This window comes from Nomascus leucogenys, chromosome 1a (genome assembly GCF_006542625.1).
Source record: "Nomascus leucogenys isolate Asia chromosome 1a, Asia_NLE_v1, whole genome shotgun sequence".
Taxonomy (NCBI): Eukaryota; Metazoa; Chordata; class Mammalia; order Primates; family Hylobatidae; genus Nomascus; species Nomascus leucogenys.
In genome coordinates, this window is record NC_044381.1 from 57,299,777 (window position 1) to 57,320,688 (window position 20,912).

General features: G+C 41.3%; 1 protein-coding gene across 5 annotated transcripts in view; it reads right to left on the bottom strand.

Moving 5' to 3' along the window:
* The window catches only part of GCNT1 (glucosaminyl (N-acetyl) transferase 1), an 86,679-nt gene that overhangs the window by 24,517 nt on the left and 41,250 nt on the right, over positions 1 to 20,912 (bottom strand). The window contains exon 1 of one of the 5 annotated variants that reach the window (XM_003267434.4): positions 8,927 to 9,115. The exons of the other annotated variants lie outside the window; for them this stretch is intronic. The gene's annotated coding sequence lies outside the window, so the exon portion shown is untranslated. Of the gene's footprint in view, positions 1 to 8,926; positions 9,116 to 20,912 lie in introns of those variants that run through there. 5 annotated transcript variants of the gene reach the window in all.

The window sequence follows — 20,912 nt, forward strand, 5'->3', positions numbered from 1 at the left end:
CTTGGGAGGCTAAGGCAGGATAATCACTTGAACCTGGGAGGTGGAGGTTGCAGTGAGCCAAGATAGCACCACTGCACTCCAGCCTGGGTGATGGAGTGAGACTCCATCTCCAAAAAACATAAAAGTACATATAATAAACAAACAATATGAAAAAATGCCATTAAGTGAGTACAAGTGAGTAAAATATGCCAACAAGTACGTACAATAAAAGAAATCATGGTTGGGCGCAGTGGCTCACGCCAGTAATCCCAGCACTTTGGGAGGCCAAGGTGGGCGGATCATGAGGTCAGGAGTTTGAGACTAGCCTGGCCAAAATGGCGAAACCTCGTCTCTACTAAAAAGACAAAAATTAGCCAGGCATGGTGGCTCGCGCCTGCAGTCCCAGCTACTCAGGAGGCTGAGGCAGGAGAATCACTTAAATCTGGGAGGCGGAGGTTGCAGTGAGCCAAAATGGTGCCACTGCACTCCAGCCTGGGTAACAGAGTGAGACTCCATCTCACAAAAAAAAAAAAAAAAGCAATCATGGTATGCTATGCTCAGTTTATACATAGTTATAGCAATATAAACATTGAGTTGTGGTCAAACAAAAAGCATGACAATATACAGAGGGTCTCAAAACTATTTTCATAACAATACTAGGCCATTCTGCACCCTTTTCATTCCCTCTGTGTTATATACAGCGCAGTTTTCCAGGGTCTACATGATGTGTTTGTTTTCAACAGAATAAGTGCAGAAGTATCAGAATTCAGGTATTTTCTATTAAGTCAAACAGTGAAAGAGATTTGCAAAAATAGAAAAACACTGTTATTCTTCCAATTTTTCTGAAAAGATTTTCACAAGAAATTACTTATGTTAAAATAAAGGGCTTATCATTGTTATTTTCACAGAAATAATACTGAAGTTTTTTGCTTTCTCTTTTTTTTTTTTTTTTTTTTTTAAGACAGGGTCTCACTCCGTCACCCAGTCTGTAGTACAATGTCATGATCTTGGCCCACTGCAGCCTCAAACTCCTGGGTTCAGGTGATCCTTCCACCTTAGCCTCTCAAGTAGCTGCAAACACAGGTGCACCCAGCTGTTTTTTTTTTTTTGTAGAGATAGGGTCACACTGTGATGCCCAAGCTGGACTCAAACTTGGTCTTAAATTCCTGGCCTCAAGAAATCCTCCTGCCTTGGTGTCCCAAAGTGCTAGGATTATAGTCATGAGCCACCATGTCCAGCCTCAGTTTTACTTTCTGATAGAATATATACCAATAGATATAACCCACATAAACAAAGCTGTTTGTGATCCTCAGTGATTTTTTTAGAGTATAAATAGTGCTGAAATAAAAACGTTTTCAGGCCAGGCATGGTAGCACACACTTATGATCCCAGCTACTCGGAAGGTTGAGGCGGGAAGAACACTTGAGCCCAGGAGTTCCAGATCAGCCCGGAACAACCTGAATCAACATAGCAAGACCCCAACTCATATTTAAAAATACACACACATGACAAAAAGTTTTTCAGAATCGTTGACTTTGGGGATGAGAGACAGCCAGGAAATAAGTGCAAGTGTGGTGGAGGGTTTTGGTTGAAAGAGAATTAAACCCTCCTTAATGGTCAGGTGTGGTGGCTTGTGCCTGTTGTACTAGCACTTTGGGAGGCCGAGGTTGGAGGATCGCTTGAGCCCAAGAGTTTGAGACTAGCCTAAGTAAAATGGTGAGATACCATCTCCACAAAAACAAGAAAAATTTAAAAATTAGCTGGGTGTGGTGGTGCATGCCTGTAGACCCAGCCACTCAGGAGGCTGAGATGGGAGGATCACTTGAGCCCAGGAGTTCGAGGCTGCGGTGAGCTATGATTGCACCACTGCACTCTAGACTGGGTGACAGAGAAAGACCCTGTCTCTATTAAAAAAAAACAAAAACAAAAAAACCCCTCCTTAATAGCAGAAAGAACTTAAAGCTGAATAATTTAGAAACCATATAAGCATTATTATTTAGAGATATAAAAATATACACCTAAAGAAATCTGTAAAAAGTTGAAAATGGTTAACTTCAGGGCCATGCAGTAGAGAATGTTAGCCAGTAGTCACATGCAACTACTGAGCACTTGAAATGAGGCTAGTCTCAGCAAATAATTTTTTTTAATTTTAATTATTTACATTTTAAAACTTGAAGCAGTATAAAATATCTTTCCCTTAAACACATTACTGTTTTGGTAGGACTATATTTCACTTTAATGACCACATCATGTAAGATACTATTATTACACTGTGATACAAATATTAGACACATGTATCATTTCAATATTTCACTAATAACTTTTTTATATTGTTTACATATTAACATTATAAAATTTTGATATACTAAAGATAATAAACTGTTAATTTGGCTGGATGCAGTGGCTCACACCTATAATCCCAGCACCTTGGGAAGCTGAGGCAGGAGGATCACTTGAGTCCAGGAGTTCGAGACCAGCCTGGGCAACACAGTGAGACTCCCATCTCTACCAAAAAAAAAAAAAAAATTAGCCCGGTGTGGTGGCACATGCCTAGTTTCAGCTACCCAGGAGGCTGAGGCAGGAGGATCACCTGAACCCAGGAGATCAAGGCTACAAGGAGCCACGATCACACCACTGCACTCCAGCCTGGGTAAGAGAGCAAGACACTGTCTCAAAAGGAAAAAAAAATTTTTTTACTGGTACTTTTTTTTGTTTTTGAGATGGAGTCTCCCTCTGTCGCCCAGGCTAGAGTGCAGTGGCGCAATCTCGGCTCACTGCAAGCTCCGCCTCCCAGGTTCACGCCATTCTCTTGCCTCAGCCTCCCAAGTAGCTGGGACTACAGGTGCCCACCACCACACCTGGCTAATTTTTTTGTATTTTTAGTAGAGAGGAGGTTTCACCGTGTTAGCCAGGATGGTCTCAATCTCCTGACCTCGTGAACCGCCTGCCTTGGCCTCCCAAAGTGCTGGGATTACAGGCATGAGCCACCACGCCCAGCCCTGATTCTTTTTTTTTAATGCTGCTATTAGAAAATTTTATTTCTCACATTATATTTCTAATGGACAACAGAGTTTTAGGGAGTAGGAAATTTGGGGGGCCATTGGGAGAAGCATGCTGTTTTTCGTAAGTACAACTCTTTGTTGGGAGGCAATTCGCCATGGGTGCCTTGCATTTCTATACATCTTGCAAGTGAGGCACTGTCTTTTTGTTCCAGATAATTTTTTCAAGGCTATTTTTATAGCAAACAGCCTAGAAAGACAGATGGTGTTTCCCTCCCTAGCAAAGGGCAAACCTTCTTACTGATAATATAATAAAGACAATGTTACCTGGGGCAAAGCACAGCATGCTTACTGCCCACTATAAAAGATTTGGCTTCTCTAAGCTCAGGGTTTCTTTCCCATAATGCAACCCACTGTTTGTAGTTATCGCTTGGCCCTCTTCATACTGCCCTATGGGAATTAAGGCTCTAGCAACCTATAAGAAAAATGCTGATCTTCTGCTACTGCTTAATATAAGTCATAAATGGCACTTCACCTCTGGTCCAGGAGTCTGTGTCTTTTGCCAGGATCCATGAAAATTGCTAACAGGCTTGTTAACTTTCAAGTAGGGTAAAATCTCAGACCCTTCATAGTTCTTGACACACTTGTGGAAATATCTTCTTTTTTAAATCACGTGCATTTATAACTGATTAAAATAAGAACTACATTTTTAAAAAGCCCTACAGGTAGTGATAAAATTAAGACCTATAGAGATGGCTAATCAGTTTTTATATATAACTGATACAAATCAATATTCTAAAGCAGGGGTGTCCAATCTTTTGGATTCCCTGGGCCTTATTCCCTGGAAAAAGAAGAAGTGTTTTTGGCCACATATAAAATTCACTAACAATAGCTGATTAGCTTAAAAAAAAAATCACAAAAAAAATCTCATGTTTTAAGAAAGTTTACAAATGTGTATCAGGCAGAATTCAAAGCCATCCCGGGCTGTGAGTTGGACAAGCTTATCCTAAAGTCTTGACTAAGCAGAATGGGTACAGGAATTTCCTTTTCTCCATTCCTATTTTCTTTTTACAATTCCACTCACCATTTAATCCCATACATATATATGTATTTATTTATTTTTGAGATGGAGTCTTGCTCTGTCGCCCAGGCTGGAGTGCAGTCACACAATCTCGGCTTACTGCAACCTCAGCCTCCTGAGTAGCTGGGATTACAGGCACACACCACCAATCTGGCTAAGTTTTGTATTTTTAGTAGAGACGGGGTTTCACCATGTTGGCCAGGCTGGTTTCGAACTCCTGGCCTCAAGCAATCCTCCCACTTTGGCCTCCCAAAGTGCTGGGATTACAAGTGTGAGACACCACGCCCAGCCTTTTTTTTTTTTTTTTTTTTCTGAGTAATCCTATATTAAAACATATTTTATAATTATATAAAAATTTTAAAATACATAATGAAATTTGATGCCTTCTTTCTAATTTTAAGTTAGATGAAATTAAATAAAATTAGGTTTCATCTGTGTAGTTTACATACAGAAGAAAAAGTATCAGTTCTTCATGCCTGAATTAATGACATGAAAAGTTCTATAGAATTCTTTTCTTGTAATCATTATACTACTTTGAGACAAAATGTCATTTAAATAACCCTTGCATTTCACTCATTAATGAAAATAGTACACCAGGGACACACCAGCTGACAGCCTGGGGGAAGAACTGACACCTACCCTTTCTGCCTATTGACTTTGCAGGAAAGATGAAATACACCCTCAATCTATGCCACAAAGTGGAAAACTGTAAATTCGTCAAGAGGAAAAGAAAGGATCCAAAAAGGCTTCCTCAATTACAATTGACCTGAATCTTGAAAATGGGTAAGATTTAGATATTAGAAAATAGGAGAGAAATGCATTTCTGACTTCTTTGGCTTGCTCAGTTAGGGGAAACCTGAAGCAAAGGAAGCCTGCGAGGAAGAGGAGATTGTGATATGCAATGAAAAGCAGTTTTAAAAACAAGAGGAAGGTGAGTAAGAGATAACAGCTGTTTGCCACTTAGGTTCCGAAACCATAAGGACGTCCTTCCCCACTCTATTATGACACGAAATCTGTTTCTCAATACGATGAGCCACGATGAGTAAATTTGTAAGCACGTCTGTGCAAACAAGGGCAAGTTTCAGTAAAGAAATGAAAAGAATAATGATAAACAGGGTCACTTTCAGTCATACACGCAAACAAAATGATTTAAATGACCTCACAGAAATGAGCCCACCTGAGAAGTAGGCTGCAGAAAAGTTCTGCAAAGGAGAAGCCACAGCAGTGGCTCCAGGGCCAGCTCTACCCTCCCCTGGGACAATCCCTCTTGTGTATAATGAGGTTTGCATGGTAATTGTGGAAAGGCTAAAACTGTCCCCCAAAAGTAAGGAAATGGGGAAGAACCAAGACATTCTGTAAATTTTTTTTGTGAACAGTAAGTACACATAGACACACACACACACACACACACACACACACACACACACACACACGAGACTAAAGGCCAAAACTGTTCTCATCTGATCTCTCTTTAAACACAAAATGCGCTGGGCAAAATGGCTCACACTTGTAATCCTAACGTTTTGGGAGGCCGAGGTGCTGCAGATCACTTCAGCTCAGGAGTTTGAGACCAGACTAGGCAACATGGTGGAACCCCATCTCTACCAAAAATACAAAAATTAGCCAGGCGTGGTGCACACCTGTGGTCCCAGCTACTTGGGAGTCTGAGGTGGAAGGATCACTGGAGCCTGGGAAGTCGAGGCTGCAGTGAGCTGTGATTGCACCACTGCACCCCAGGATGGGTGACAGAGCGAGAGGCTGTCTCAAAAAAATAAAAATAAACACAAAATGATATCTTGAAAGGATGAAAGAAAACCCAATAACTGGCCTGGGCTAATCCTTTTCCCAAGAACCTGGAGATGATACATTAATGGAAACAAAAAAGAAAAGAAGGGTAAGGATGAAATGAGGGCACCAGCAGGGCAGACCTGATACACAAGAATGATCCTGCTGCGGGCTCCTCCTTCCCAGGCCCATCTCTTTTCTCCATCATGTTTGGCCACCATAGCGGGGCTCATGGCAAATCAGCAGGGCTTGCAGATTCTAGCTGCAGTTCAGTACCAAAGCAAGAATGAAAATAAGAAAATGTAGCGATTCAAAAAGGATTCTACAATCATGCGCTCTCAAGACGTTAATATTTGTGTTTTCAACAGCAAAAAAGTCACACTAATACCTCTGCTGTTAGTTGCAGTGCTTTCTCAATACCAATATCCTTCCAACTTCTCTTTAAATTTAAAATGTATTGCTAGAGTAATCCAGCATATAAACAGAACCAATGACAAAAACCACATGATTATCTCAATAGATGCAGAAAAAGCCTTTGACAAAATTCAACAGCCCTTCATGCTAAAAAACTCTCAATAAATTAGGTATTAATGAGACGTATCTCAAAATAATAAGAGCTATTTATGACAAACACACAGCCAATATCATACTGAATGGGCAAAAACTGGAAGCATTCCCTTTGAAAACGGGCACAAGACAGGGATGCCCTCTCTTACCACTCTTATTCAACATAGTGTTGGAAGTTCTGGCCAGGGCAATCAGGCAGGAGAAAGAAATAAAGGGTATTCAATTAGGAAAAGAGGAAGTCAAATTGTCCCTGTTTGCAGATGACATGATTGTATATCTAGAAAACCCCATCGTCTCAGCCCAAAATCTCCTTAAGCTGATAAGCAACTTCAGCAAAGTCTCAGGATACAAAATCAAGTGCAAAAATCATAAGCATTCCTATATACCAATAACAGACAGACAGGCAAATCATGAGTGAACTCCCATTCACAATTGCTTCAAAGAGAATAAAATACCTAGGAATCCAACTTACAAGGGATGTGAAGGGCCTCTTCAAGGAGAACTACAAACCACTGCTCAATGAAATAAAAGAGGATACAAACAAATGGAAGAACATTCCATGCTCATGGATAGGAAGAATCAATTTCGTGAAAATGGCCATACTGCCCAAGGTAATTTATAGATTCAATGCCATCCCCATCAAGCTACCAATGACTTTTTTTTCACAGAATTGGAAAAAACTACTTTAAAGTTCATATGGAACCAAAAAAGAGCCTGCATTGCCAAGTTAATCCTAAGCCAAAAGAACAAAGCTGGAGGCATCACGCTACGTGAATTCAAACTATACTACAAGGCTACAGTAACCAAAACAGCATGGTACTGGTACCAAAACAGAGATATAGACCAATGGAACAGAACAGAGCCCTCAGAAATAATACTACACATCTACAACTATCTTGTCTTTGACAAACCTGACAAAAACAAGAAATGGGGAAAGGATTCCCTATTTAACAAATGGTGCTGGGAAAACTGGCTAGCCATATGTAGAAAGCTGAAACTGGATCCCTTCCTTACACCCTATACAAAAATTAATTCAAGATGGATTAAAGACTTAAATTTTAGACCTAAAACCATAAAAACCCTAGAAGAAAACCTAGGCAATATCATTCAGGACATAGGCATGGGCAAGGACTTCATGTCTAAAACACCAAAAGCAATGGCAACAAAAGCCAAAATTGACAAATGGGATCTAATTAAACTCAAGAGCTTCTGCACAGCAAAAGAAACTACCATCAGAGTGAACAGGCAACCTACAGAATGGGAGAAAATTTTTGCAACCTACTCATCTGACAAAGGGCTAATATCCAGAATCTAACTCAAACAAATTTACAAGAAAAAAACAAACAACCCCATCAACAAATGGGCAAAGGATATGAACAGACACTTCTCAAAAGAAGACATTTATGCAGCCAACAGACACATGAAAAAATGCTCATCATCACTGGCCATCAAGAGAAATGCAAATCAAAACCACAATGAGATACCATCTCACACCAGTTACAATGGCCATCATTAAAAAGTCAGGAAACAACAGGTGCTGGAGAGGATGTGGAGAAATAGGAACACTTTTACACTGTTGGTGGGACTATAAACTGGTTCAACCACTGTGGAAGACAGTGTGGCAATTCCTCAGGGATCTAGAACTAGAAATACCATTTGACCCAGCCATCCCATTACTGGGTATATACCCAAAGGATTATAAATCATGCTCCTATAAAGACACATGCACATGTATGTTTATTGTGGCACTATTCACAATAGCAAAGACTTGGAACCAATACAAATGTTCAACAATGATAGACTGGATTAAGAAATGTGGCACAAATACACCATGGAATACTATGTAGCCATAAAAAAGGATGAGTTCATGTCCTTTGTAGGGACTTGGATGAAACTGGAAACCATCATTCTCAGCAAACTATCGCAAGGACAAAAAAACCAAACATTGCATGTTCTCACTCATAGGTGGGAACTGAACAATGAAAACACTTGGACCCAGGAATGGTGACATCACACACCATGGCCTGTTGTGGGGTGGGGGGAAGGGGGATGGATAGCATTAGGAGATATACCTAATGTAAATGACGTGTTAATGGGTGCAGCACACCAACATGGCACATGTATATATATGTAACAAACCTGCACGTTGTGCACATGTACCCTAGAACTTAAAGTACAATAAAAATAAAAAAATAAAATGTATTGCTAGAAATACATATATGGTTTTACCCATACAAATTTCATTAATTCCCTTGAGAGCCAAAAGAATGTCCATGATTGCATTGTATCTAAATGAAGACTATCCTAATGGTTAAGAAAAGCATGTGATAAGATGAGGTATATCCATAAAACGGATCAGTATTTGGTCTTAAAAAGTAAATAAATTCTGGCTTAGGGTACAACATGAATGAATCCTGGAGGCATTATGCTAACTCAAATAAGTCAGACACAATAGAACAGATATGCTATTGTGCCCGAAATTTATTCCTTCTGGTGGGTTCTGGGTCTCACTGACCAAGAATGAAGCCATGGACCCTCACGATGAGTGTTACAGCTCTTAAAGATGGTGTGTCTGGAGTTTGTTCCTTCAGACGTTCATACGTGTCCTGAGTTTCTTCCTTCTGGTGGGTTCGTGGTCTCCCTGACCTCAGGAATGAAGCTGCAGACCTTCACATTGAGTGTTACAGCTCTTAAAGATGGCATGGCAGGAGTTCTTTGTTCCTCTCAGTGGCCTCGTCGTCTTGCTGACTTCACAAATGAAGCCGCAGACCCTCTCAGTGCATAAAGGTAGTGCGGACCCAAAGAGTGAACCAACAGCAAGATTTATTGTGAAGAGCAAAAGAACCAAGCTTCCCCTGTGTGGAAGGGTACCTGAGCGGGTTGCCGCTACTGGCTGGGAGGGCCAGCTTTTATTCCTTTATTTGTCCCCACCCACATCCTGCTGATTGGTCCATTTTACAGAGTACTGATTGGTCCATTTTACAGAGCATTGATTGGTCCATTTTACAGAGTGCTGATTGGTCCATTTTAGAGTGCTGATTGGTCCATTTTACAAAGTGCTGATTGGTGCATTTTTACAGAGTGTTGATTGGTGTGTTTACAATCTTTGAGCTAGACACAGAGCACTGATTGGTGCATTTACAACCCTTTAACTAGACACAAAAGTTCTTCAAGTCCCCACCCAACCCAGAAGCCCAGCTGGCTTCACCTCTCACTATGATTCCACTTACAGAGGTACCCAGAGTAGTCAAATGCGCAAAGGTAGAAAGTAGCATGGTGGTTTCCAGGGCTGGGGAGAGGGAAGAACAGGGAGCTACTGTTTTCATGAGTAGAGTTTCTGTTTGGGATAATGAAAAGTTCTAGGAATGGATAGTGTGAGATGGTTGCACAATGGTGCGAATATGCATAATGCACTGAATTTCCTCAGATTTAACCTCGGGAGTTTTCAGCCTCTTTGTTATGATTTTAAAGGATGCAGCTGGCTTACTACGTGACTAGATGCACCTTCAGAGCAGGTAAGTGAGTGAGATGAAGAATGTTACATGGAAAAGCCTTTTTTTTTTTTTTTTTTTGGAGACAGAGTCTCACTCTGTCGCCCAGGCTAAAGTGCAGTGGCATTATCTAGGCTCACTGCAACCTCCGCCTCCCAGGTTCAAGCAATTCTCTTGCCTCAGCCTCCTGAGTAGCTGGGACTACAGGCACGCACCACCATGCCTAGCTAGTTTTTGTATTTTTAATAGAGACGGGGTTTCACCATGTTGGCCAGGCTGGTCTCAAACTCCTGACCTCGTGATCCGCCTGCCTTGGCCTCCCAAAGTGCTGGGATTACAGGCGTGAGCCACCGCTCCCGGCCCCAGAAGAGGCTTTTTTTTTTTTTTTGAGACGGAGTCTTGCTCTTTCGCCCAGGCCAGAGTGCAGTGGCGTGATCTCGGCTCATTGCAAGCTCCGCCTCCTGGGTTCACGCCATTCTCCTGCCTTGGCCTACCGAGTAGCTGGGACTACAGGCACCCGCCACTGCGCCCAACTAATTTTTTGTATTTTTAGTAGAGACGGGGTTTCACCGTGTTAGCCAGGATGGTCTCAATCTCCTGACCTCATGATCCGCCCGCCTCAGCCTCCCAAAGTGCTGGGATTACAGGCGTGAGCCACCCTGCCCGGCCCTAGAAGAGGCTTTTAAAAATTAATTTAAGAGGCTGGGCGCAGTGGCTCATGCCTGTAATCCCAGCACTTTGGAAGGCCAAGGCAGGCAGATCACATGAGGCAAGGATTTCGAGACCAGCCCAGCCAACGTGGTGAAACCCCGTCTCTACTAAAAATACAAAAATTAGCCAGGCGTGGTGGTGCACACCTGCAATCTTAGCTACTCAGGACGCTGAGGCATGAGACTCGCTTGAGCCTGGGAGGCAGAGGTTTCAGTGAGCCAAGATTACACCACTACACTGCAGCCTGGTGACAGAGTAAGACTCTGTCTCAATAAATAAATAAATAAGTAAATAAATAAATAAAAATTAATTTAAGAGAAGACAGTGAAGAAAAATATATTAGAATATAAGTAGGTACGACCTCAGGTTGTCTGAAAAATAAATAACCTTTTTGAGTTTAGTGTCATGAAAGTTTAGAGATAAAAGAACAAAGGTTGTCCAACTTTCTCCAAAAGGCCAGTGTGTTTCCAACGGCCTGTGCACCTTTGCTGTTACCCAATTTGCTTAAAGTATAAGTAAAACAGAAGTGTGAAGTCAAACAGAAGTGAAGACGTAGCCTGTGTTACTTCCTAAATGCATGGTTTCCACAAGTTGCTTAACCTCTCTGAGCCTTAGTTTCCTCATCTGAAAAATGGATATATCGTAATGACTCCTCTCATTTGTTCAGTGATGATTAAGTAACTACTGTAAAGTACCAAGCGCAGTGACTGGTACACACAGCAGATGCTCAATAAACAGAAATTATCGTCATCTCTCACTTCAGCGCTGAATCCCACATCACTCTGTCTCTGTGAAGCTATCCGTGTGGGTGCTTTGGAGAGCTCTTAGTGGCCTCGGTCGAGTCTTAGGCTTGTCTCCCACCCCTTTACCCACACTACTTACTCCCTAGGTCTATTCAATTAGCACGAACTCAAAAAATAAAAATAAAAAACATCAAATGTCCAAATATTACAAAATCCACTTCCTTTCTCCTAAAAAATGTAGGGCAGCATCTTGAATGCTTTGTGTTAAGTGTGCCTTATAGCTCATAGTCTTTTCCAGAGAAGGAAATGAAAGTGCAGTACTTACAGGTTCTAAATTATTGTCTGGGAGCCTAACATGATTTTAGATACTCTAGAATGTGTATCGAAAAAGAAACCCAGGCCCGGCGCAGTGGCTCAGGCCTGTAATCCCAGCACTTTGTGAGGCTGAGGCGGAAGCATCACCTGAGGTCAGGAGCTCGAGACTAGCCTGGCCAACATGGCGAAACCTCGTCTCTACTAAAAAGACAAAAATTAGCCAGGCATGGTGGCTCGCACCTGTAGTCCTAGCTACATGGGAGGCTGAGGCAGAAGAATCGCTTGAACCTGAGAGACAGAGGTTGCAGTGAGCAGAGATCACGCCATTGCGCTCCAGCCTGGGAGGCAGAGCAAGACTCTGTCTCAAAACAAACAAACAAAACCATAAAAAAAAAAACCCAGAAAACAACCTGTCTCAAACTGTACTGGTTGGTACTTCCATCCCGTCTTGGGGATTGACCTTAACCTTTCCGGACATTGGTCTCCTTACCTGCACAAAGGAGCAACTGGATTCATTTAGGGGGTCCCCAATTCCTAAGTGATAACGCACTTTGCTGTTCCTTAGCAGATGTGTGATGTGGGGGAGGGGGGCACTGTAAGGCAAAATACTAATATGTACTGTATTTCCCCGAGTCTGAGAACATTTTTTCCCTTACACTGACATTTTTTGAAATTGATACCCACTGACACAAAGTATGTTCATTACTGTGGTGGTGGTGGCTTTTTTTTTTTTAAACTTCCTTTAGAGATGATTATCGAATGGATGGTGCTTTTACAAAGTTATCTCAGAATTTAGGAAACTGTTAATATTAATAATAAGCAAATACTTTGCCAAGCATTTTACATACCTTTTCTTACTTAATTCTCACAACCACCCTGTAAGTAGCTATTTTTATTCTCACTTACCAGGTAAAGAAACCCAGGCTTTCACTGCTCTGAATATGGTCATTTACTCCAGTTTACCAGGATTAAGAGGTGAGACAAGGGCTCAGCCCAGGGCTGACTCCCCGGGGAACAAAGAGAACAAAGCATAATCTTTCTGGCCAAGAACAACACTGGATCCAGTTATTAACAGCTTCTAATTATACCTTGCCCTGCCTCCTAACCTTTCAAGGAGCTCTGGAATCTCCCAAATCTTCCTGCGGATATGAATGTTACAAATTCTCTTTTTGAAGGCTTCAGTGCTAAGACACATCAGAGCAACCTCTTCAACCCTCAGGGACTGATTTGTGATCTAAGCTGTGAATGTGCCCTTTAAATAGCTTCATAAACCTAAGCGGCAATCTTTATTCTCCATTTCCACATCATCTAAATTATATTTTGGTATAGTTATTGAATTTGAAATTAGCACTAAAGCCAAGAACGAAGTAATTCTCATTGTAATGACATGAAAAGAGGTATGTGAGATGATGTGGTATTCAAAGATGAGCTGCACCTCAGTATGTTCAGAGAAAGCCAGGCATGGTGGCGGGCACCTGTAATCCCAGCTACTCAAGAGGCTCAGGCAGGAGAATCGCTTGAACCGAGATCGTGCCACTGCACTCCAGCCTAGGCAACAGAGCCAGACTCCGTCTCAAAACAAACAAAAAAAACCAGCCTCCAGGTAAATATATTATAAACACGCACTGGAAAAACTGTGAGAAGCACACACCCAAAATTATTCAGTGAGGATCTTGTTTTTTGAAGAGGGGATGTTTATTCAAACACGTCTGAAATGTTTGCATTTTTTATGTTCACTTCAGTAATTTTCTTTTTTTTTTTTTTGTGGAAAAGAAAGATAAATATAATGAAGAAATTTTAAAAATTCCCATATAACAAATTATATTCCCATCCAATATTTTCTTTTTATGCAAGCAAATATATATTTAAATAGTTATAATAGTCTATACAATTTTATCTTCTGTATAAACTGTTTTTTTGTTTTGTTTATTTATTTATTATTTTTTATTATTATACTTTAGGTTTTAGAGTACATGTGCACAATGTGCAGGTTTGTTACATATGTATCCATGTGCCATGTTGCTTTGCTGCACCCATTAACTCCTCATTTAGCATTAGGTATATCTCCTAATGCTGTCCCTCCTCCTCCCCCCACCCCACAACAGTCCCCGGAGTGTGATGTTCCCCTTCCTGTGTCCATGAGTTCTCATTGTTCAACTCCCACCTATGAGTGAGAACATGCGGTGTTTGGTTTTTTGTCCTTGTGATAGCTTACTGAGAATGATGTTTTCCAGTTTCATCCATGTCCCTACAAAGGACACGAACTCATCATTTTTTATGGCTGCATAGTATTCCATGGTGTATATGTGCCACATTTTCTTAATCCAGTCTATCCTTGTTGGACATTTGGGTTGGTTCCAATTCTTTGCTATTGTGAATATTGCCGCAATAAACATATGTGTGCATGTGTCTTTATAGCAGCATGATTTATAGTCCTTTGGGTATATACCCAGTAATGGGATGGCTGGGTCAAATGGTATTTCTAGTTCTAGATCCCTGAGGAATCGCCACAATGACTTCCACAATGGTTGAACTAGTTTACAGTTCCACCAACAGTGTAAAAGTGTTCCTATTTCTCCACATCCTCTCCAGCACCTGTTGTTTCCTGATTTTTTAATGATGGCCATTCTAACTGGTGTGAGATGGTATCTCACTGTGGTTTTGATTTGCATTTCTCTGATGGCCAGTGATGATGAGCATTTTTTCATGTGTTTTTTGGCTGCATAAATGTCTTCTTTTGAGAAGTGTCTGTTCATGTCCTTCGCCCACTTTTTGATGGGGTTGTTTTTTTTCTTGTAATTTTGTTTGAGTTCTTTGTAGATTCTGGATATTAGCCCTTTGTCAGATGAGTAGGTTGCAAAAATTTTCTCCCATTCTGTAGGTTGCCTGTTCACTCTGATGGTAGCTTCTTTTGCTGTGCAGAAGCTCTTTAGCTTAATGAGATCCCATTTGTCAATTTTGGCTTTTGTTGCCATTGCTTTTGGTGTTTTAGACATGAAGTCCTTGCCCACACCTATGTCCTGAATGGTATTGCCTAGGTTTTCTTGTAGGATTTTAGTGGTCTTAGGTCTAACATTTAAGTCTTTAATCCATCTTGAATTAATTTTTGTATAAGGTGTAAGGAAGGGATCCAGTTTCACCTTTCTACATGTGGCTAGCCAGGTTTCCCAGCACCATTTATTAAATAGGGAATCCTTTCCCCGTTTCTTGTTTTTGTCAGGTTTGTCAAAGATCAGATAGTTGTAGATATGCAGCATCATTTCTGAGGACTCTGTTCTGTTCCATTGATCTATGTCTCTGTTGTGGTACCAGTACCATGCTGTTTTGGTTACTGTAGCCTTGTAGTATAGTTTGAAGTCAGGTAGCGTGATGCCTCCAGCTTTGTTCTTTTGGCTTAGGATTGACTTGGTGATGTGGGCTCTTTTTTGGTTCCATATGAACTTTAAAGTAGTTTTTTCCAAGTCTGTGAAGAAAGTCATTGGTAGCTTGATGGGGATGGCATTGAATCTATAAATTACCTTGGGCAGTATGGCCATTTTCACGATATTGATTCTTCCAACCCATGAGCATGGAATGTTCTTCCATTTGTTTGTATCCTCTTTTATTTCATTGAGCAGTGGTTTGTAGTTCTCCTTGAAGAGGTCCTTCACATCCCTCATAAGTTGGATTCCTAGGTATTTTACTCTCTTTGAAGCAATTGTGAATGGGAGTTCACTCAGGATTTGGCTGTCTGTCTGTGATAGGTGTACAAGAATGCTTGTGATATCTGTACATTGATTTTGTATCCTGAGACTTTGCTGAAGTTGCTAATCAGCTTAAGGAGATTTTGGGCTGAGACGATGGGGTTTTCTAGATATACAATCATGTCATCTGCAAACAGGGACAATTTGACTTCCTCTTTTCCTAATTGAATACCCTTTATTTCCTTCTCCTCCCTGATTGCTCTGGCCAGAACTTCCAGCACTATGTTGAATAGGAGTGGTGAGAGAGGGCATCCCTGTCTTGTGCCAGTTTTCAAAGGGAATGCTTCCAGTTTTTGCCCATTCAGTATGATATTGGCTGTGGGTTTGTCATAGATAGCTCTTATTATTTTGAGATACGTCCCATCAATACCTAATTTATTGAGAGTTTGTGGCATGAAGGGTTGTTGAATTTTGTCAAAGGCCTTTTCTGCATCTATTGAGATAATCATGTGGTTTTTGTCATTGGTTCTGTTTATATGCTGGATTACATTTATTGATTTGCGTATGTTGAACCAGCCTTGCATCCCAGGGATGAAGCCCACTTGATCATGGTGTATAAGCTTTTTGATGTGCTGCTGGATTCAGTTTGCCAGTATTTTATTGAGGATTTTTGCATCAATGTTCATAAAGGATATTGGTCTGAAATTCTCTTTTTTGGTTATGTCTCTGCCAGGCTTTGGTATCAGGACGATGCTGGCTTCATAAAATGTGTTAGAGAGGATTCCCTCTTTTTCTATCGATTGGAATAGTTTCAGAAGGAATGGTACCAGTTCCTCCTTGTACCTCTGGTAGAATTCGGCTGTGAATCCATCAGGTCCTGGACTCTTTTTGGTTGGTAAGCTATTGATTATTGCCACAATTTCAGAACCTGTTATTGGTCTATTCAGAGATTCAACTTCTTCCTGGTTTAGTCTTGGGAGGGTGTATTTGTTGAGGAATTTATCCATTTCTTCTAGATTTTCTAGTTTATTTGCATAGAGGTGTTTGTAGTATTCTCTGATGGTAGATTGTATTTCTATGGGATCGGTGGTGATATCCCCTTTTTCATTTTTTATTGCATCTATTTGATTCTTCTCTCTTTTCTTCTTTATTAGTCTTGCTAGCGGTCTATCAATTTTGTTGATCTTTTCAAAAAACCAGCTCCTGGATTAATTTTTTGAAGCGTTTTTTGTGTCTCTATTTCCTTCAGTTCTGCTCTGATTTTAGTTATTTCTAGCCTTCTGCTAGCTTTTGAATGTGTTTGCTCTTGCTTTTCTAGTTCTTTTAATTGTGATGTTAGGGTGTCAATTTTGGATCTTTCCTGCTTTCTCTTGTGGGCAGTTAGTGCTATAAATTTCCCTCTACACACTGCTTTGAATGTGTCCCAGAGATTCTGGTATGTTGTGTCTTTGTTGTCATTGGTTTCAAAGAACATCTTTATTTCTGCCTTCATTTCATTATGTACCCAATAGTCATTCACGAGCAGGTTGTTCAGTTTCCACGTAGTTGAGCGGTTTTGAGTGAGTTTCTTAATCCTGAGTTCTAGTTTGATTGCACTGTGGTCTGAGAGACAGTTTGTTATAATTTCTGTTCTTTTACATTTGCTGAGGAGCGCTTTACTTCCAACTATGTGGTCAATTTTGGAATAGGTGTGGTGTGGTGCTGAAAAAAATGTATATTCTGTTGATTTGGGGTGGAGAGTTCTCTATATGTCTATTAGGTCCACTTTGTGCAGAGCTGAGTTCAATTCCTGGATATCCTTGTTAACTTTCTGACTCGTTGATCTGTCTAATGCTGACAGTGGGGTGTTAAAATCTCCCATTATTATTGTGTGGGAGTTTCAGTCCCTTTGTAGGTCACTGAGGACTTGCTTTATGAATCTGGGTGTTCCTGTGTTGGGTGCATATATATTTAGGATAGTTAGCTCTTCTTGTTGAATTGATCCCTTTACCATTATGTAATGGCCTTCTTTGTCTCTTTTGATCTTTGTTGGTTTAAAGTCTATTTTATCAGAGACTAGGATTGCAACCCCTGCCTTTTTTTGTTTTCCATTTGCTTGATAGATCTTCCTCCATCCCTTTATTTTGAGTCTATGTGTGTCTCTGCATGTGAGGTGGGTTTTCTGAATACAGCACACTGACAGGTCCTGACTCCTTATCCAGTTTGCCAGTCTGTGTCTTTTAATTGGAGCATTTAGCCCATTTACATTTAAAGTTAATATTGTTATGTGTGGATCTGATCCTGTCATTATGATGTTAGTTGGTTATTTTGCTCGTTAGTTGATGCAGTTTCTTCCTAGCTTCGATGGTCTTTACAATTGGGCATGCTTTTGCAGGGGCTAATACCAGTTTTTCCTTTCCATGTTTAGTGCTTCCTTCAGGAGCTCTTTTAGGGCAGGCCTGGTGGTGACAAAATCACTCAGCGTTTGCTTGTCTGTAAAGTATTTTATTTCTCCTTCACTTATGAAGCTTAGTTTGGGTGGATAGGAAATTCTGGGTTGAAGGTTCTTTTCTTTAAGAATGTTGAATATCGGCCCCCACTCTCTTCTGGCTTGTAGAGTTTCTGCCGAGAGATCAGCTGTTAGTCTGATGGGCTTCCCTTTGTGGGTAACCCAACCTTTCTCTCTGGCTGCCCTTAACATTTTTTCCTTCATTTCAACTTTGGTGAATCTGACAATTATGTGTCTTGGAGTTGCTCTTCCTGAGGAGTATCTTTGTGGCGTTCTCTGTATTTCCTGAATCTGAAGGTTGGCCTGCCTTACTAGATTGGTGAAGTTCTCCTGGATAATATCTTGCAGAGTGTTTTCCAACTTGGTTCCATTCTCCCCATCATTTTCAGGTACACTAATCAGACGTAGGTTTGGTCTTTTCACATAGTCCCAAATTTCTTGGAGGCTTTGTTCATTTCTTTTTATTCTTTTTTCTCTAAACTTCCCTTCTCGCTTCATTTCATTCATTTCATCTTCCATCAGTGACACCCTTTCTTCCAGTTGATCGCATCTGCTACTGAGGCTTCTGCAATCTTCGCGTGGTTCTCGATACTTGGCTTTCAGCTCCATCAGCTCCTTTACGCCCTTCTCTCCATTGGTTATTCTAGTTATCCATTCGTCTAATTTTTTTTCAAAGTTTTTAACTTCTTTGCTATTGTTTTGAATTTCCTCCCGTAGCTCGGAGTAGTTTGATCATCTGAAGCCTTCTTCTCTCAACTCGTCAAAGTCATCCTCCATCCAGCTTTGTTCCATTGCTGGTGAGGAACTGTGTTCCTTTGGAGGAGGAGAGGTGCTCTGCTTTTTAGAGTTTCCAGTTTTTCTGATCTGTTTTTTCCCCCATCTTTGTGGTTTTATCTACTTTTTGTCTTTGATGATGGTGATGTACAGATGGGTTTTTGGTGTGGATGTCCTTTCTGTTTGTTAGTTTTCCTTCTACCAGACAGGACCCTCAGCTGCAAGTCTGTTGGAGTTTACTAGAGGTCCACTCCAGACTCTGTTTGGCTGGGTGTCAGCAGCGGTGGCTGCAGAACAGCGGATTTTCGTGAGACCACAAATTCAGCTGTCTGATAATTCCTCTGGAAGTTTTGTCTCAGAGGAGTACCTGGCTGAGTGAGGTGTCAGTCTGTCCCTACTGGGGGGTGCCTCCCAGTTAGGCTGCTCAGGGGTGAGGGACCCACTTTAGGAGGCAGTCTGTCCGTTCTCAGATCTCCAGCTGCGTGCTGGGACAACCACTACTCTCTTCAAAGCTGTCAGTCAGACAGGGACATTTAAGTCTGCAGAGATTCCTGCTGAATTTTTGTTTGTCTGTGCCCTGCCCCCAGAGGTGGAGCCTACAGGGGCAGGCAGGCCTCCTTGAGCTGTGGTGGGCTCCACCCAGTTCAAGCTTCCTGGCTGCTTTACCTAAGCGAGCCTGGGCAATGGCGGGCGCCCCTCCCCCAGCCTCACTGCGGCCTTGCAGTTTGATCTCAGACTGCTGTGCTAGCAATCAGTGAGACTCTGTGGGCATAGGACCCTCCCAGCCAGGTGTGGGACACAATCTCCTAGTGTGCCGTTTTCCAGGCCCGTTGGAAAAACGCAGTAGTAGGGTGGGACTGACCCGATTTTCCAGGTGCCGTCTGTTACCCCTTTCTTTGACTAGGAAAGGGAACTCCCTGACCCCTTGCGCTTCCCGAGTGAGAGTGAGGCAATGCCTCGCCCTGCTTTGGCTCATGCACAGTGCGCTTCACCGACTGTCCTGCACCCACTGTTTGGCACTCCCTAGTGAGATGAAAACCGGTACCTCAAACAGAAATGCAGAAATCACCCGTCTTCTGTGTCACTCAGGCTAGGAGCTGTAGACCGGAGCTGTTCCTATTTGGCCATCTTCACATGCTCCCTATCTTCTGTATCTTCAGTAATTTTCTTTAAAAATTGCCCACTGGGATAAAATGGTGACAGTTCTCCAAAATAAGCTCCAATTAAATCTGTTTGCAAAGCATATATTTTCCCAAAAACAAAAATCCATTGACAATCTCACTTCACTTACACATCCTCTGTGTTCACGTTCCATGTTCTCTTCTGGTACTTAAGTTTGCACAATACACTTATATTTTTGCTCAGATGTAAAAGCAGCAGGGATTTCATTTTCTATTCTTTTTTGATTTACTGGCTATCAAAGTATCTTCATTTGTTTTTGTCACAATTAGTTCATCTTATGGTTGGATATTAAGGGTATTTCCAAATTAAACTGTTATAAATATGAACTATGAATAGCTTTGTATATCATAGCTTTTGTTTTCACTTTGCTTTTAAAGGATTTCCTTGGAATTCCCAGGAGTAAGGATTTTAGGTCACTACTTGTAAGTTTCTATGCCTCTTGTCTGCCTTCCAAATAAACGATACTTATACTGTCCCCAGTAACATCTGGATATCATTTGCTCTACATTTACTATACATTTTAATTATATATAATGTTAAATGACTGTATGTGAATATACTGTATAATTATTTTTGCCGATATTGCAACTGTAAAATGGTACATCATCAAGGTTTCATTTTGTGATTTCTTTGATTACTAGTGGCTGAATCTTTTCTTTTCTTTCTTTTTCTGAGACAGGGTATCGCTCTGTTACCCAGGCTAGAGTGCAGTGGTGTAACCAAAGCTTACTACAGCCTCTACTTCCCAGGTTCAAAGTGATCCTTCTACCTCAGCCTCCTGGGTAGCTGGGAGTACAGGCACATGCCACCATGCCTGGCTAATTTTTATATTTTTTGTAGAGGCAAGCTCTTGCACTGTTGCCCAGGCTGGTCTTGAACTCTTGGGCTCAAGTGATCCACCTAGGCCTCCTAAAGTGCTGGGATGATAGGTGTGAGCCACTGTGCCCAGTCCTGAATATTTTCTCTTGGGTTTGTTTACATCTGAGACACAGAAGAGTACAGTGGCAATGATTTCAACTCTCCAGCCAGACTGCCCCAGCAGGAGACCTGGGAGTCATCATTCCCCAACCCAAACTTCAGCAAATTCTTAGCCTCTCCTAGCTTCAGCGTTTTC